Source organism: Lissotriton vulgaris, chromosome 10 (assembly GCF_964263255.1).
Source record: "Lissotriton vulgaris chromosome 10, aLisVul1.2, whole genome shotgun sequence".
Taxonomy (NCBI): domain Eukaryota; kingdom Metazoa; phylum Chordata; class Amphibia; order Caudata; family Salamandridae; genus Lissotriton; species Lissotriton vulgaris.
In genome coordinates this window covers 14,454,425-14,468,081 of record NC_141698.1, presented here as the reverse complement: position 1 = coordinate 14,468,081, position 13,657 = coordinate 14,454,425, and the positions used below count along the sequence as shown (strand labels likewise).

Genomic DNA, 13,657 nt, shown 5'->3' with positions numbered 1-13,657 from the left:
AGCTGAGGCCAAACTAGTTCCCCAGTGAGAGACGTGCAAAAGAGTCAGAAAATAATTGGTAACAGTGTCTTTGGAAGAGAAGGGATTTAAGGTCCTTTTTGAAGAAGCGGAAAGGACCCCAGGCAGTGGGACACAGATTCCTCAAAGGCAAACCAGACAATGTGTCTGGACTAAAAGCACACACTTGGGCCGCTCCTGGGAAGAATCTTGTGCATAGGACGCAAGGCCAGCCGCTCTGCTGCAATCAGATGCACTTGCCGAGTGCTGCATGTATAAGACTGTGGCTTCCTGCATGCAACAACCGGGCCCAAAATGACTGCAACTAGTTGGAAGTTTCTTTTGGTACTTCGAGGGAAAGGAGTTCAGATCAACCGCTTCTCCAAGGAGGGTGGCGTGGGTTTATGGGCACTTTTGAGAATGCACAGCAGAGGCCATTCAATGGAAATGTAGACAGAGTATAGGTCTAAGATCCACTGTTTTTCTTTCTGATCATACTAGTCCTTGGTGAAGTAGTCACTTACTCGTAGCACTTGTTGTCTATCATGGGTAGCTTCAATACATTTATAAATATTGAATATATTCAACCGTGCAAGCCATCCCAGCCATTCTACTTCTAGAGGAACTCATCACTCTTATTGCCTATGCAATGGCTATATTTTCTATTTTTAAGCACATGCATCAACCAAAAAACCAAAGAAAACGAAAATGCTACTTATCCAGTATGCATTTGTTCTTGGCATGTAGGGCTGTAGTCATATGCTGTGCATAGATCGCCATCTAGTGTTGGGTCTGGGTGTTTGCACTTTGTTTTTGTTCGAAGAAGTCTTTCCAGTCACAAGGTATGCGACTCCTCCTTTCGGTGATAGTGCGCATGGGCATCAACTTCTTTGTTAGATTGTTTTCCAGCAGAGGGTGATAATGGATTTAGTAAGAGTAGTAAAAGGAGATGTCCATGCATTCATGTATCTAAGTAAGATGTTACTGCTACAGGTGTATGTACCCGGGAGGTGGGTGGGCGCATAAGACTCTACAGCTCTATATGCCAAGAACAGATGCATACTGGGTAAGTAGCATCTTCCGTTTGAGGCATATGAGCTGTAGGTCATAGACTACATAGCAGCTATCTGTCAAAGCAGTGGCTAACCTATATCTGTTGCAGTGGTCTGAAATAGTGTATGTAAAACTGCCTGTCCCACTACAGCTTGTTGTCTTGCTAACACATCTACACAATAATGTTTTGTGAATGTGTGTGGTGTAGACCATGTTGCAGCTTTGCATATGTCATCTATGGGTATATTTCCTAAGAATGCCATAGAAGCCCCCAGTTTGCGTGTGGAGTGTGCTCTAGAGGGAACTGTTAACGTTTGTTTTGCTTTTGCATAGCATATTTGAATGCACTGGACAATCCACCTTGCAATTCCTGATTTTGATATGGGATTACCCATGTGTGGTGGAGCAAAAGCGACAAAAAAATGTATTTGTATTACGGAATGGTTTTGTCCTTTCTATGTAAAAGCAATGCTCTCTTCACATCTAATGTGTGTAGGGCACATCTTGCTACTGAATCTATTTGAGGGAAGAACACAGGTAACTAAACAGAATGATGGATATGAAAAGCAGAAATGACTTTAGTCCAAAGAACCACTTTATTTTGGTGCATTTGTAAAAAGGGTTCTTCTATAGTTAATGCCTGAAGCTCACCCACTCTTCAGAGTGATGGGATATCCACTAGGAAAGCAACTTTCCATGTGAGAAATTGCAGTTCACATTTGTGCAATGGCTCAAAGGGTGTACCCATTAGTCCGGTGAGAACAATGTCAAGATTCCACACTGGAGCAGGTGGACGTCTTGGGGGAATGACTTGTGAGTCCCTCCATAAAGGTTTTGATAACAGGCACTCTAAAAAGAGATAGAGGTTGTCTATTCTGAAGGTATGCAACTATTGCAGGCAGATGTAAACGTATGGAGGTGTACGCTAAATTGGAACGTTGTAGATGTAGCAAATAACATCTAATGTGTTGTACAGAAGCATCAAGCGGGTTGATGTGGTTGTTATTACAGTATATCACAAACCGCTTCCACTTTGCTGCATAGCTTGCTCTTGTGGCAGGACGTCTGGCCTCTTTGATAATATTCCTGCCGTCTGGCAGTAGATTAAGATAGCCAAACGCTAAGACTTCAGAAGCCAGATCGCCAGATTGAGTTGACTGGGGTCTGGATGTTCTTATGTCTCCATGGCTCTGTTTGAGGAGACTGGGTGTGAGACGTAGTTTTTGGGGAGGAACTACTGAGTTCCAATTGAGTTGCGAACCAAGGTTGACGTGCCCACGTGGGGGCAACTAGGATTAGTGTCAGAGACGCTTGTTTGAGTTTCCGAATCACTAAGGGAAGGAGTGGGAGAGGCGGAAAAACATAAGCAAATATCCCTGACCAATTCATCCATAGTGCATTGCCTTTGGACAATGGGTGTGGATGCCTGGAAGCAGCGTTTGGGCATTTTGCATCTAGATGTGTGGTGAACAGGTCTATGTATGGGAAAACCCACATTTGGAAGAATGGGAGAACTTGAAGGTGTATTTCCCATTCCGGGATTTGCTGTGTCTGGCGACTGAGCAAATCTGCCATCCGATTGTCTACTCCTGGAAGGTGTTCGGCTAGGTGATCTATTTTGTGATGTATGACCCATTTCCAGATGGTCTGTGCTAGCTGTGACAGCTGGAGAGAGTGTCCCTCCCTGTTTTTCTGTGTAGTACATGGCTGTCATGTTGTCTGTATGAATTAGGACAGCCTTGCGTACTAGCTGGACTTGAAATGCTTTCAGACCCAGAAAAATCGATAGCAGCTCCAGATGATTTATATGAAGCGGTTTCTGCTGCAAGCTCCAAATGACCTGAATTGTGTGGGTTTGGAGATGCGCTCCCCAACCGGTCAGTGATGCGTCTGTCAGTACTATCTGTGGAACCGGGTCGCTGAAGGGCCGCCCTTTTAAAAGGTTTTGTGTGTTCCACCACTGCAGAGAGCGATGGGTGCAGCAGTCTACCAACACTAAATCTGATAACTGACCGTGAGCCTAGTTCCACTGACGTGCTAAGCATTCCGGTACGGGACGCATCTGAAGTCTTGCGTAGGTGACTATATTAATGAAATACGCCATCATTCCCAGTAACTGCATGAACACTCAAGCTGGTAAGACGTGTTGAGGCTGAAACTGAGACATCAGGGTTTGTATATTCCCGACTCTGGATAGAGTTGGGTATGCTAGAGCTTTTAGTGTGTTTATAGTAGCTCCTAGATATGCTTGAGACGTGGATAGTTGGAGATGGGATTTAGACAGATTCTGTGAATCCTAGCTCGTGGAGCAATTGCACAGTTTTTGTGTGTGTGGCGTAGACAGTTGTTGTGCGTGCTAGGCTTTATGAGCCAGTCGGCTAAGTATGGAAAGACATGAATATGTTGCCTTCTTAGATGGGCTGCGACTATTGCCAAGCATTTTGTGCAGACTATGGGTGCGGTTGTTACTCAAATGGGAGGACTTTGAATTGATAGTGCTGACATACTACCACAAACCTGAGGTATTTGCGGTGCGCAGGGTGTATTGGAATATGAAAGTAAGCGCCCTTTAAATCCAGACTGGAGAGAAAGCCACCTTGCTGAAGAAGGGGAATCACTTGTTGGAGTGTTACCACATGAAAATGGTCCAACTGAATGAATAGATTCGCTCTCTGAGGTCTAATATAGGCCTGAGGGAGCCATCCTTTTTGGGAATTAGAAAGTAGAGGGAGAACACCTCTGCTCACTGGTATGGTGAAGGAACTGGTTCTATTGCACCTTTCTGCAACAAAGAGAGAACCCGTTTCTTTAGAAGGGGGAGATGTTCTTGTGACACGAGGTGCGACCTTGGAGGAATGTTCGGTGGAGTGCTTGTAAGCCCCAGGAAATAACCGGATTGGATAATTTGTAGAACCCATTTGTCTGATGAAATCGTATTCCAAATGGGTAGAAATAGAGAAAGACATCCCCTGACAGGAGTGGAATGGTCGGGGGTATGGAAAGGAAGTCACTGTTTGGTGTTTGCAAGGGAAGTGCATGTTGAGTTACCTCTGCCTCTACCCTTGCCGTTGTTTCCTCTATATCCACCTTTAAAATAACCTCTTGAAGAAGACGACCAATAGTTACCCTAGTAAGAGGAGGAGGGATTGTCATGTTGACACATTTTTGGAGCCGCCCCTGTAAAATGAGCGACAAAAGGACCCTCTGGTGGAAGGTGATTGTAAGGCCCTCATGGACTTAGCAACGTCAGTATGATTTTTCATCTTTTCCAGTGATGTATCGACAGCTGGATCAAAGAGGTGTTCTTTGTCAAAGAGTTGGTTAAGAATAGAGGCTTGTACCTCAGGCTTGAATCCTGAAATTCTTAACCAAGCAGGTCCATGGAGCAGTACACTGGGGTTTACTGCTTGAGCTGCTGTGTCTGCCTGATCTAGAGCACACCTGATAGAGGTATTAGTTATTAATTTACCCTCTTGAATCAGGGCACTAACTCTAAAATGAGAAAGATGGAGTAGTTTCTGTCCTGTAACTCCAGTTCTGTAGTAGGGTATCTCTGTTATAGCCCTGATTAGTGAATAGTCCCGCTCAGGAGCGTGGACCCCGGAGCAATCAAAAATAATCTCTTAAATTGTCAAAAAATGCAGACCTGCGCAGACACTTAAGAGAGAATTTAAAGACAGATAATGCAGCCTATATCCACAGGCTACACTGTCCAGTACTTCAACTAGAAATTCCACCAAAACCACAAACAGCACAGCCTGTCCAGTTTTTCCCCACAGAGAAAACTTTTCCTTTTCTCACAAAAGCCTCTGAAATGATAGAGATGAAGGGGTGGATAGACAAGCCCCATAGGCTGCCATTATGTGGCTCAGACAGGGATACTGTGCCTTTAAGAAAACTTTCCAGAACTTTCTCAGTATCCCAGAATGCACAGCAGGTCCCTTTTACTTTCAGTTCTTTTTGAAGGCGTAACACGCCAGACCTGAAGCATTCCTCACATGAATATCTTTCTCCACCGGGGAGGAGGGCGGGCGGGCGCTTATGACTATAATAGAGATACCCCTACTACAGAACTGGAGTTACAGGACAGAAACTACTCCTTCTGTAGTAGGGGATCTCTGTGTATAGTCATAATCTAGTGAATAGAATGGCAAGCCCATCCCCACACCAAAGCGGCGGTGGAGAGAAGAGAAATAACACCACTACTGTGCGAACAGATTTCACAGCGAAGCCTGCCCATCCTGAGCGTCTGTCCTGGCATCAGTGTCCAGACAGTAATGCTTAGCAAAGGTATGGTCCGACTTCCAAGTGGCCGCCTTGCAGATTTCAGCAATTGAAACATTACGTAGCAAAGCAGTCGTGGCAGCTTTGCCCCTGGTGGAATGAGCCTTAGGTTTACCCCCTAAGGTCTTATTAGCCTTCGGGAAACACAATTGTATACAGGACACAATCCACCTCGAGATGGACTGTTTCGAGGTACCAAGACCAGTCCTGACTGATCCATAATTAATAAACAATTGGTCTGACCTACGAATATCTTCGGTTTTATCCAGATAACATTTCAAAACACTCCTAACATCCAGGGAATGCAGAGACCTTTCCGCTGGAGATGATGGATTCTGAAAAAACGTAGGTAAAGTTATGGTCTGGTTAACATGGAAATCAGAGATAACCTTTGGAAGAAATTTAGGGTGAGTACGCATAACAACCTTAGCAGCATGAAATACAGTATAAGGTTCTTGGCAACACGACGCCTGAATTTCAATCACCCTGCGGGCCGATGTGATGGCCACGAGGAACGCCGCCTTCCAGGACAGGTGCTGCAACAAAGCCTTATGAATAGGTTCAAAAGGCTCTTTCATCAATCTGGACAGCACCACATTCAATTCCCATGAAGGCGAAGGAAGCCTGACAGGAGGGAACACTTTCTTCAAGCTTTCCAAAAAATCTTTGATCTCAGGGATCTGAAAGAAGGAAGTCTGTGAAGGGCATTTCCTGTAGGCAGTCAGCGCAGCGAGATGAACCTTAATGGAATGGAAATTAAGGCCAGACTGCGCCAAATGTAGAAGATACAGAAGGAGGACATCTTCCTTACATGTCGTTGGATCATAGTTCTTGGACTTGCACCAGATGCAGAATCTCTTCCACTTGTAAGCATAGAAAGTCTTAGTGGTAGGTCGCTTAGCCTCCTTCAGTATGTCCATACAATCTTCTGGTAGATTCAAATGGCCATATTGCACTATCTCAGGAGCCATGCCACCAAACTCAAAGACGAGAGTTGGGGTGCACCATCTGCCCCCCCCGAACTTTGTGAGATGGTCCGGCCTGCACGGCAGCCGTATGTGAGGAAGGAGAGACCGGTGAAGCAGGTCCGTGAACCACCACTGCCTGGGCCATTCCGGGGCAATCAGGATCATCCGCGCCCTGGACTGGGACAGCTAGATGAGCACCGCCGGAATCAGGGGAATGGGTGGAAAAGCGTACAGAAAGCTGTTCGACCAGTTGATCCATAGCGCATTCCCCAGCGTCCCCTGCTGGTAGTACCTGGAGGCGAAGTCTCGGAATTTGCTGTTTTCGGCGGTGGCGAACAGATCTACGTCTGGAGTCCCCCACCTTGCGAAGACTTCTCCTAGTACTTCGTCGTTTATGACCCATTCGTGGTTTTCCTAAATCAGTCTGCTCAGTGCGTCCGCCTGAACATTCTGCACACCTGGCAGATGTGTAGCCGTTATCGTCAGTCCTCTGGCTAGCAGCCAGTGCCAGATCGCCTGCGCCTCCTGCGACAGGGTGCGCGATCTCGAACCCTCCTGCTTGTTGAGGTAATACATCGTGGTCGTATTGTCTGTCTGTACAAGCAGAGAATTGGTCTGGAAGGACGGATTAAAGGCCTTCAGTGCCAAATGAACAGCTCTGAGTTCCAGAAAATTGATATGATACGTGGACTCAGTCGGGGACCACGTTCCTTGAATCTGCAAGTCTCCGGAATGCGCCCCCCAGCCGTGGAGAGACGCATTTGTCTCGATAGTCTGTGTCGGAATGTCCTTGTGGAAGGGAACCCCTCTGAGGTGATTCTCCAATGAACACCACCATTTCAGAAACTTGAAGAGCATGCCGAGACAGTCGTATCTTGTCGTCCCAAGACCCTTTCCTCTGATCCCATTGATCCTCCAAGCACTCCTGCAGCGGTCTCATGTGCAGCCGTGCGTGTGGCGTGAGGAAGATACAAGAGGCCATCGACCCCCGTAGAGAAGACACCGTCCTCACTGTTGTAGATGGAGCGGTCATAAGAGCCTGAGCCTTCCGAAGGAGTGATAATAGTCTTTCCTCTGAAGGAGACACGCTTGCCGACAGTGTGTTGATGGAGGCTCCCAAGTACTGAATGCACTGGACCGGAGTCGGGACAGACTTGGACATGTTGATGTGCAACCCCAGTTTGTTCAAGAGAACGCACGTCTTCCAGAAGTGCGCTTGAGCTTCCGAGAAGGAGGAGGCCTTGATCAACCAATCGTCCAGGTACGGGTAGACAAACACCTTGTTCTTTCTCAGGTGTGCCGCTACCACTGCCATACACTTCGAAAACGTCCTGGGCGCAGACTTCAACCCGAATGTTGACACTGTACTGATAATGATTGGCGCCGACTTGGAATCGCAGGAACTTCCTGTGTTTCTGTGCAATGGGCACATGGAAGTACGCATCCTGTAGGTCTATAGCACATAGCCAGTCTCCCTGTTGCAGCTGAGGGTAAATCTGATGCAACGTCAGCATGCGAAATTTCTCTCTGCAAATCCACTTGTTTGCTTGTCGCAAATCCAGAATGGGCCTGAACTCGTTCTTGTCCTTCTTGCGAACCAGAAAGAACTGGGAGTACAGACCTCTTACCCTTTGAGACAGAGGGACGTCTTCTATAGCCCTTTTCCTTAACAGGGTATCTACCTCCGCCTGGAGCTCGCGCAGTTGAAACTGCGAGCTGCCCGGTGGAATTGCTGGAGGCGGGCTGATGAACCTAAGACTGTATCCATTGCAAACAATATTCAGCACCCACTTGTCCCGAGTAATTTTTCTCCACTCTGCCAGAAAATATTGAACGCTTCCCCCCACCGGAGCGGGTAACAGATGACGGGGAAGTAACCGCTCAGGGCAGAGACCCGGCTGGCCTTTGGACACGGGGGCAGATTGCTGACCACCCCTGCCCTTCTGACGCTTCTGGAAGGGCTTCCTCTGGAATTGCTGCTGTTGTTGCTGTCCAGACTGCTGTCCTCGCCCTCTACCTTTCACCCCATACCGTCTTTGGAACGGGGGGTAGTTTTTCTTCAGTTCCTTGGGCTTCTCAAAGCCCACCACTGTCAGAGTCTCGGCCTCCGCCTTCATGCGGGCCATCTCGTCATCAGCGTGCTTTCCGAAGAGGGTCTCCCCCAAGAAGGGCAGATTGGCCACCCTCTGCTGGGCCTCGGGCTTTAACGATGTCAACCTAAGCCAAGCGTGACTCCTCTGGTTGATACCATGGCAGTAACCATGGGCTGCCAGGAGTGACGAGTCCGCAGCAGCACTGATGAGCTGATTTGACACCAGCATCCCCTCGCTCAGGATCTCCATAAAGTCCTCCTTCTCCCGAAGGAGGAGGTCTGCGAACTGTTGGAGGGACTCCCACAGGGCCCGATCATAGCGCCCCAACAGGGCTGAAGCGCTAGCAGCCTTCATGGAGGTAGCGGCCGTCCCGCATACCTTCCTGCCCGCTGAGTCCAACCAGCGACTCTCCTTGTCCGGAGGCACATTCGACGATGGAGTGGTGGCGTGCTGCTTTCTCGCCACCGTCACTATCGGAATCCGACATTGGATCCGTCCGGAGGAAAGCCGGGTCCGTATCAGGTGCCTTGTACTTTTTCTGTAGCCTCGAGGGGGCTGCCTTTGTCACTGCCGGAGTGAGAAAGAGCTCCATTGCTGGTTCCACTAACCCCGGAACAAAGGGCAATAGAGGCCGAGACAGGTGTTTCTTGTGAAGCGTCTCAAAGATGACAGAGGGCGTGGGCACAGTCAGCGCGATACCCAGCTTGTTAGCACCCCTCAGCAAGACCTCCTGAAAGGACACCACGTCGTCCACCGGGGATACCCTCGTCTGAGCGGATTCCGATAAGGTCGGCGAATAGTCCCATGCACTGGACAACCCCGTGCTGTACCGAGACCGACCCCTCCTATGGCGTCGTCTGGATCTCGTCGATGATCGACGGCGACTTCTGGATCTCCCTATCCGTCCAGAGCGAGATCTAAGTCTTCTAGGCCTTGGGCGTCCCGCGGGTGCCGGAGGAGCATCCGGTGGTGGAACCTGCGGCGGCAGCCAGACCGGGACCTCGGCCGAGGTGCCCCCTTAGGCGGCGTCAGAAGGTGCGGCAGTGAAGTCGACCTCGGAAGCCGTGGTGGTGGTGTACGTGGCGGCACCGGAGGAGATAACCACGGCGGTTTACGTGGAGGCACCGGAGGCAGCAACTGTGGCGGAATAACCGGAAGAGGAGGCGGCGGAGTGTGCGGCGGCGGATCCTTCGGCAGTGGAGGATGAGGAGTAGGCGACCTCTGCTTAGGAGGCGAGTACACCTCAGAGTACACCGAGCCCGGTGTCTGTCGTCTTTCTGGGCGTAGGCGATCGAGAGGCAGCGCCCCCTGTCGGTGACCGACGTCGCCGTCTTGCCCCAGATGACCTGGAAGGACTCCTGGCTCCAGAACGCCTACTGGAGGAATATCTCTTCCTTTTTGCCGCTGAGCGCCTCTTCGGCGTCGAAAAACGCCTCCTTGGCGTCGACGAACGCAGTCTTGACGTCGACGACCTACGCCTCGACGACTAGCTTCTCAGTCTCGATGCTAATGTCCGTCTCCTCGACGTCGAACGCCTTCTCCCCTTCGACGTCTGTGACCTCCTTCTCAACGCTAACCTTAGAGTTGACGTCGAACGGCGGTGTTGCCCCGGCGGTGAGCACCGACGCCGGCTAGAATCGTCGACGACGAAGATGATGAAGTCTTCGGCGGCGATCTCGACGGTGGTCTGGTCAGTCCCCTCGACGTCGAGCGTGGACGTCATCTCGACCCAGAGCCCTGGGGAGAAGGGGAACAGACCGCTGTCATGCCTCTCGACGCCGTTGTCGATGCCGTCGACGGAGAACGGCGACGCTTTCTGGGCTTCTTGACGCTGGGGGTCCCCCCAGAAGACTCAGCACGTGCAGATGGAGCAGATCCAGCCTTTCCAGACCCACCTTGACTCTGCAGCCTTTTTTCTTCCAGTCCCTGGAGCCTGATCTTCCTTCTGTCTCTCAGGGTCCTGGTGGTGAAAGATTGGCAGATCTCACACTTCAGGTAAATGAGAAGAGGGGAGACATAGGATACACAGTTCATGTGGATCCGACTTGGCCTTCTTCCTAGAGCACTCTGGGCATTTATCAAATAATGCAGGCATATTCGACAAAAATAGAGTGCTCAGATGAAAGAAAAAGGAAGAGGGCACCAAAATAAGTTGTGTGAAAACACTTAAACACTTAAAAAGTGACAAAAATACTTAATAAACCCAAAAAAGGGAGAGCTCAATGCTCCAGGGTCCTGCTAGCAGGAGCCGGAAAAAAGAACTGAAAGTAAAAGGGACCTGCTGTGCATTCTGGGATACTGAGAACGTTCTGGAAAATGTTCTTAAAGGCACAGTATCCCTGTCTGAGCCACATAATGGCAGCCTATGGGGCTTGTCTGTCCACCCCTTCATCTCTATCATTTCAGAGGCTTTTGTGAGAAAAGGAAACGTTTTCTCTGTGGGGAAAAACTGGACAGGCTGTGCTGTTTGTGGTTTTGGTGGAATTTCTAGTTGAAGTACTGGACAATGTAGCCCGTGGATATAGGCTGCATTATCGGTCTTTAAATTCTCTCTTAAGTGTCTAAGCAGGTCTTCATTTTTTGACAACTTAAGAGATTATTTTTGATTGCTCCGGGGTCCAGGCTCATGAGCGGGACTATTCACTAGATTATGACTATACACAGAGATCCCCTACTACAGAAGTTCTCTATTCTGAAGGTATGCAGCTATTGCAGCCAGATGTAAATGTATAGATGTGTACGCTGAATTGAAACTTTGTAGATGTAGCAAATAACATATAATGTTTTGTATAGAAGCATCAAGCGGGTGGATGTGGTTGTGGTGGATTGGAAACCAGAAGGTTTTGGGATTTCGATGAAGGTTTCAGGTCGGCACCGGCATGGGGACGAGTAGACCCAGAGCCGGTAGGCCGTTTATGTTTCGGCGCAGAGCTCAAAGGCGGGCGCTCCAAACCTTTTCTCTGTGCCGACCTTGGCCTGAAGGGAGAGGAGGGACAGGAGCCTTTTTATGGAGGAGATGGTAGGGGAAGGAAGTCTCTTTACTCACGATTCGTTGTCCCGGTGTGAGGTTTTCGGAATCTAGGTTGGCTTCAGACACGGAGATGTGTTTCTTTTCCATTTCTGCTTTCCGCGCTTGTGATTCTTCGTGTTCGGACTAGTCTCCAAGGAGATCCGGCGCAGAGCTACTTTGCTGGTACATTTCGTGATGTCGAGCCCGACTGTCACTGAGCGCTTTCTTCAATCGAAATGACCAACACACGTCGTAGTCCTTCTCGCCGTGTTCTGGTGATAGGCAAAGGTTGCATACTTTGTGCAAGTCAGTGCGCGGAAACTTAGCGCAACACCCAGGACAGAACTTGAATGTAGTCTGTTCCATTGGCTACTACCGATCCCGGTGCGGGAAGGCCCAAGGACCTTCCTCGAATGTTCCGATTGAAGGTTTTCGAATGTAAACGATACCCAGAGAATGGGAAACTACATCGATAAACAATACCGTTGAGGGTAGTGGATTGCGTGTCGGAGGGGACCCGAAGAAACAGTGCAGAACCAGAGCGCAACAATTCAAATCTGAACCTGATGGCGGAAAAAAACTATCTAACAATGGAGTCAATGCCCATGCGCACTATCACCAAAAGGAGGAGCCACCTACCTCGTGACTGGAAAGACTTCTTCGAAGAAAAACAAAGTGCAGACATCAAGACCCAACACTAGATGGCGATCTATGGGCAGCATATGATCTACAACTCATATGCCCCAAACTGATTTTTGTGAGAAGACCTAATGACAGCGGTGTCTATTAGTAATGAATACCATCAAAGCTAATTATGGCCAGTGCACAATGAACCTAATGCAAACAGGAGCTGTTCCTGTACAAGATTGTACCTGCAGGAGCTAGAAAACTCTACCTCCAGTTTTGGTATGGAACCTTTCCCTTGCTCTCTTTCACCTCCGGCTGGGACCAGCCTCATGAGCAGGATTGGTGGGCATGGCCCCTCCTGTGGTGCCAGTAAGGAAACTGTACAACTTGCACTGTTCTTCTGCCTAGCATATGTGAAGGGGAATAAAAAATGGATACTCCCAGTATGCCAAAATTTAGGGGATTAAAAACATAGAGGCTCTTTCCGTTTCAAGACAACACGAGTCAAAGCATTGCTTTTGCTGTCTCCCGTTTCCTTCTGACGATGGAGAGGACTAAGCACAGGATGTCCAATCTTAATGGATCCGATATCACAACAGCACAGCGCCCAGTGTCTCTGCTCCCACTTATGCAATAGCACTGAGACGTAGTTCATGACTGTATTTGTACAATATTAAAGCATAGGGTGCCTTTAGAAATGTTTCCCTTATGCCCCAGCACCTCTGACTCTTGTGAATAATGTTATGAAAGGTTTTGCCGGCATCTATTTGATCAAATATTTAACAACGCATGTTTGATCTAAGCAAGTTTTATTGCTTTTACTGCTATATGCGTGTTTGACTTTAATGTTTTATACTATGTTTTATTGCTCTTTTATGGCTTACAGCCAAAATAAAGATTTGAACGTATCTTCCTAATTTTCTGCCACCACTGCTAGACATTTGGGAAACACTCTCAGGGGCTGCTACCCCAAATGGCAGAACTCTGAACGGGTAATGACCACTTACCGATTCACCCGGCACACCTGGTTTGTGGTATCTGAAAGCATGCTTCCTTCAGATCGAGCGCCGTCATGGAGTCAGCTTCTTGTAGCTGTGGTATAACATCCTGCAGTGTCACCATGTGAAAGTGTTCTGACAGAACGTAAAGATGAAGCGGTCTTGGACTCAGCAGTGGTCTTAGTGTCCCATCTTTCTTGGGTATCACAACGTAAAGGGAGTACACCCCTGGCCTCTATGTCTGTGTTGCACAGGCTCTAAGGCACCCCCTTTCAGAACAGCTTTTACATCTTCCAAGTAAAGGTGCTGAGGATTTGTCTGCGAGGAGGAATTTTGGTGGGTGGGAGGTGAATGCTGGGCAATATGCATCGCCAATGATGGCTAGCACCCATCGGTCTGAGGTTGTATCTGACTACCGGTAGAGAAACTGCTGCAGCCTTCTCCTGACAGATGTGTGTCTCCCCAGCAGGGGTACAGCGAGTACCCCATTTTCAAAAATCCTCCATGACCCACCCACTGAAAAGGATCCGGTTGTCCACATGGCCTCTATCTGTGGATGACTGCCTGTCCCAACAGTCATTTAAAAAAAACTCATTGAGAGATTTATTTAGCAGATAGAGAGAAAAG

At 48.7% G+C, this 13,657-nt stretch overlaps 1 protein-coding gene across 3 annotated transcripts in view; it reads right to left on the bottom strand.

Annotated features, from left to right (window-relative positions):
- The window catches only part of ABCD1 (ATP binding cassette subfamily D member 1), a 184,368-nt gene that overhangs the window by 46,432 nt on the left and 124,279 nt on the right, over positions 1-13,657 (bottom strand). The gene's annotated exons all lie outside the window — the stretch shown is intronic.